Genomic DNA, 6000 nt, shown 5'->3' on the forward strand with positions numbered 1-6000 from the left:
TGATACAGCAGTTCTCAATCTTATTTTGATAGAAATGTAACAGACTCGTTTTGGCACGGACATACACGAAGACATCAACATCATTCAACCTAAAATACAAACTGTTTCTTACAGTGTTAACTCCAGTTTGTCATGACTCTTTTAATGTCATCGGTTCTAAGTATTAGAGGTCTACTCTTATGTCCACATTCAGAAGATTTAGAACGCCAATCAACTAAGAAATTAGCCCATATATCGAGGTGCACCATCTACTGCTTTGTGCACATACTACGACCTCGACCTCTATATAACATATGGGGACATCAAAAATAGAGTCTTGATATATAGGTATAGTATTTTTACTACAAAAGCGATATTACGTAGGTCAAAATTTTTGACGTAAGAGAACTGTCAAAACATTAGACCATTAAACAAAATTTTGACCTACGTAATATCGCTTTTGTAGTAAAAATACTATACGTTCAGTCTAGAACACGATAGTTACTCCGTTAGTTACTAGATAAAGGAAATAAGCAAGTAGGTTATTGGAAAATCTATTTACGGCAATTGAAATAAAAACAGAAAGTATCACATATACATTTAATTATAAATCATTAAGATGTACAAAATTAAATTATGCGACATGACCAAAGATACAAAAACAGTTATCTAAGGCTGAGAATACATACACAAACATGATTACACAAAGAGAAATAATGGAATAACGGTATATTTTAAGATCAATACGATTTAAATGTGAATAAATTAACCATCAGGTAAACAATAACAATACAAATCAAGCTATGTACCTACCTGTGATGTAAGGTGTTCACCAACAAGTTGCGACAATGAAATTTAAGAAATACGTACCTAATCGCTTTCACAGTTGATTGTATAAAAAATGTGAGCATTATCGTATGTTTCAATCGTATGGATTTTTTTTTGTATTGTAATTCACATTAGTGAGTCAGCCAGTTATAAGTAGATGGATTATTAGTCCCTATCTTAAATAGTCCTAACTATAAATAACTACCCTAACGAATATCCAAAAAGAAAAAGTATGGATTATTACTGACAGATATACTTACTTTAAGAACAGGCCACATATTATTGTCCCTCACACTCTTAATTGAAGATGCTTAAACACTTTAAAGTTATGTGCATTTATTTTTGTAAAATATATTATAAAAAATAACAATTATATAAAAAAACTACAGTGGTGTTATTTATCTCAACTGTCTTAATTGAATTATATTATGAAAAAGTTAGGCTCTTTTTAGCTGCGAATGCTCCTACTTAATTTTTATAAAAGACGAATAAGGATAGTATATTTTATTCACAATGGATCAAAGATGTTCATGTGGTTTACATACAGATTTTTGAGACAATACCCAAGTTTCACCTACATAGCTCACTATCGTAGTTCATTGCAAAGTATGCCGTACCTACATATTGGGTTTATTGAATAAAAATAAGTATTTGCTTTTACTTCCTCATATTTAAGTATTTACTTAATAGTAATTGAATAAAACAATAGTAACTACTTTATATAAAAGAGCTTAGAGCAAAAAGTAATCTCTATTTTCAAGTAGTTACTGAAAGTATAAGGTTATACATAAATTTTTCCAGTTCTTACTTCTTTTTAGTTGAATAAAAAGAAGTATATCCTACAATTAGTAAGTAATACCTTAATATTTATTAAGGGATCTCAAATGAATACTTAGAGGCAGCAGTGGAGTGATCGTTTTAAACATTTTTCGGTTATTATAATTATAGTTGACCTTCATATTCTCGTAAAAGTAAGCATTACAAGATAAGAAAAAGCATAAGTCCCAGTAAATCTAAGGTTCTATTGCGTTTATAAAAGCGAAAGTATAGACCTTCTATCAGATTATTTTTTTTTCCAGAGCTAGATCAAACCAGTACAGGGGCACTTTCCTCTCGAGATTTTTCTGCGAGACGTTAGTGATACTGGATTTCAACCAGGTATCACAAAAAGATTTCGGCGTTCACCATACGACGGTATGTAAAACCATAAAATAATGTTGATGACAGAATTTAAAAAAAAAATGACATTAGTGGATAAAGTATCCGTCTGACCTGGAAGGTATGGAAGAAGCAAGGATAAAGGCAAATCGATTCCAAATATCTGACCAAAGTCATTGGTGCACTGAATTGTACCCATGTTCCAATTTAAAAAAAAACCTTTAGAATTTGGTGACAAATTTATTAATAGAAACGGATTTCCTAGCATAAATAGGTATACAAGTAACGTGTGATGCAAATGAAGTGATTACAAGTGTGCTCCATGGTTATTATGCTCAATTTAAAATCCAAAAAACAGAAGCGAGGAATTATTTAATATCACTCCTTCCAGAGAAAGGGTGATAATTGAAAGAGTATCTGGGCGGCTTAAGGAGAGATTTCTTATATTAGGGTCTAAAGTACGAATATCTTTGGCAAAAGTTCCAAAAATCATTGTTTGCTGTGCTGTTTTGCACAATATTTGCAAACATCTACGTGATGATTTTGAGTTTTCCAAAAATGAACTGGAAAACCCATAGGACCTCTATGATGTACAAAACAATGAAGCGGAAGTAGATAACATCCGTCAAAGAGGAGCTGCAAAACGTCAATCAATAGTGGAAACAATATTTAAAGCAGATATGAATAACATCACAAGACAATTTTTAAAGTAAAAACTTACAAGCATAAGTTAACACTTACAAGTATACACTTAAATTTTAGAATGTTTTTCCAGTATTACCTTATCAGAAAAAACTTACTTTTATTCAAGTATAAATAAGTACCTACCTAATATCTTATCGTTATCAGTATTAGCTTTTGTTTAAAAGTTACTGCTTGTAAGGTAACACTATTATTTTTATTCAATAGACCCATTGGCTGGAATGATTCTTCCGCTAAGCTCGGCATCGTCGATGATGTGCTTTGTGATGCTGACTACTAAATAGATAAAGCTATCTCCTGTTGTCAACTGTCAGGTTGACAACTTAAAAAAGCTTGATCTATTTATACCAACATGCAGGGTCATGTTGGTGTTTCCGATCGGCTTGGTACTATTATCTTACAGACCTATTTATTTAGCACGTGATTTAAGTTCCGTACTTACGTAATCTCGCCTGTTGTTTTGATTCTGCTCATGATATTTATACCCAACCAAACTTATATGGAATCACTATGTATTTGAAACCTGCAGCTTTTGGAAGCTATAGGTGTAAATATTTTAGTTGAAACGATAAGAAGAAGAGTTCCTGTGTCAAAGGACTATATAGAAGGAGGAAGTTACGGGATCCCGAGTTAACCAGGCAGCACACCAGGATCACGTAAATTAGTGTCTTCAACACCAAAACTGGAACATTGGAAAAGTGTGCGATTTTCAAACGAAAGTAGGATATGTAAAATCAGATGATTAACGAATTCTTGTACTTAGAGGGCCGATGATTCATGTGAGAAAGACAAGTAAGAACGGAAACTGGCAGATTTGTTCATAAAAATAAAAAGGGTCATGTTCTAGAAAGGAATTATGATCGGTAAAAAAATCCTTTAATTTTCATCCAACCAACTTTAATAGCTTGCAGGTATGCTGATTTGGTTCTATAACCTGTAGTTAGGCTACTTACTATACAGGGTGTCCCAGAAAATAGTGCGTTCCTTAAAGGTGTGGGTACAATGCACCATTTAAAAGACAACTTTATTGTAATTTTTTTTTCTAAAGTCATCTGTTGTCTAAAAAAATAAAATAATGTATTTTACTAAAATTTACATTTGGCAACCCGGCAGTTTTATTTATTTTCACATAGCGAAGATATTTAAAATTGTGAACACAAACAGTCATATCATAATTATCTGTAACCCAAGAATACATCGTATTGTTTTATTTATTATTTGGTATTGTCATGATATTTCGATCGCGAGTATCATGTTAATTACGAATAGTGTACAATTAGTGCCAGATTTACACCAAGGCGATTTACCTTGAAGATTAAGGATTTGTAGACGGTTTCAAACAAAATCTTCAGAGAACCCGAATTTTTGTGTAGTGTGTTGTGTGCAGATAAAGCTTGTTTTACCAGAAATGGTGTGTTTAACTTTCATAATTGCCAAAAGTATGAATTTATGGGCTGGGATTATTCATCTGATTGAACCATTCGAACTTCCCAGAAGATTGAATGGGGAAGTGTGGGTACTCAAATTTTTTGCAACCTGTTCTATCGATACGTCTTGAAGACAGCTTGATTGTAATAAAAATTTTTCATGTTTTAAAGTTGTGTGTGTGTGTTTATGTTTTATTGGCACTGGTTTAAGCAACCAACTGGCCAGTCAATGTGTTTTGAATTCTCTCTTTTACAAAATATATGCTTAGTATCTAAATTTAAAACTATTAGTACTACTGTTTTTTTTACTCTGTTTTTTTTTTATTATTTTTTTTATTATATTTTTTAACATTTTTTTATTAAATTTTTTATTTTTTTTTTTTTTTTTTTTTGTATATTTTTTTTGTATATATTTTTTTTTTGTATATTTTTTTTTTGTATATTTTTTTATCGCGCTAAGACCTAAACCCGATTCAACCTCGCGGAGGTTTAGATCTTAGTAATTTTATTTAATTATTTTTTTTTATTTTTTTTTTCTTTTTTTCTCAGAGCTTTAATTTTAAACAATTAACATGGTTGTACAAAATTTTATAAACATCTAGATTGTTTGATTGTAAAAGGTATATAAGATTAAAAGGAAATTGTACATTAACTTGAACTAGATTGGCAAAAAAGTTTGATATTTTTTGATATGTTTTAAAGTTAAAACACTATACAAACCTTATTTATTAGATATTTAATAAACACAAATGTTATGCTGTTTTTCTATCACTGTTATCAGTATTTTATCAATACGTATTATTCCTAATGGTCGATGATTCATGTTAGTTGAGTTACAGTAAAATTATTTTAACACAGAAGAAGGAACGCAGCGTTGCCGGCTATATTTGCTTTTCTGTGGACATTAATCAAATGCATTAAAATTAATAAATTATTTCTCTGAAAACGGTTGACTTTACAAAAAAATTGTATTAGACTTTTTTACTATAAATGGTGCACTTAGCCCATACCTTGAAGGAACGCACTATTTTCCGGGACACCCTGTATAATATAACTATATATAACTGTAGTTAGTGTTTTGATGATAAGAGATGCGATGAAAGAAAATTTAATTTAGCATTAATTCACTTAAAATAATAAAAAATATCAGATGATTCCATATAAGTTTGGTTGAGTGTATGCCATCTGCATATTCTGCTAGTTAGACTGATTTATTGATGATAAGTGTATTGTTTCTACATTCTGACGTTTTTCTAACTCCGCATTCCAATGCTAAATTAAACTGTTGTGCAAGTCCATCACCTTGTTTTAATCCTTGTGTTATTTGAAATTCATCTGTTATCTCTCGTTGTAGGTATCTGTACCTGACCCATTGTGTCCGTCATCTTCATTCGGATCAGCCTAAATAGTTTGGACGATATTTCAAATTCACTTAATATTTTGTATAAATATGCACTGTTTATTGAGTCATATGCTTGTTTAAAATCGACGAAAATATAGATATTTAGGTAGGTATGTCATGTTTCCAGACTTTACTTGAAACTTGCTTAGCCGTGAACAGTTGGTCGAGGTTGATATTCCTTGTCCAAATCCTCACACATTTTTACAACGCTTTTATCATATTTAGAGTTTCTAAATCGCTGTTGGCATATTTCAAAATTTATGCCGAAGTACTATGACAGCAAAGTACGTTATATTATTTAACTCCTTCATACACTTAATACTTTATTTTAAATATGCTATTAAGTAAGCCATTTAAAATAAGGTGAAGTTTTAAATTCCTGAACACCACATTATTAAAAAAAATAACTGCGAAAGTTTTGACTATAGTGCAAACATTTGATAGTTTCGAAAAATTTTTGTAGATTTTTTTAAATGTCTACCTGTCCGTACAACAAGACCTTTA

The sequence above is a fragment of the Diabrotica virgifera genome, chromosome 2 (genome assembly GCF_917563875.1).
Source record: "Diabrotica virgifera virgifera chromosome 2, PGI_DIABVI_V3a".
NCBI classification, from domain to species: Eukaryota; Metazoa; Arthropoda; class Insecta; order Coleoptera; family Chrysomelidae; genus Diabrotica; species Diabrotica virgifera.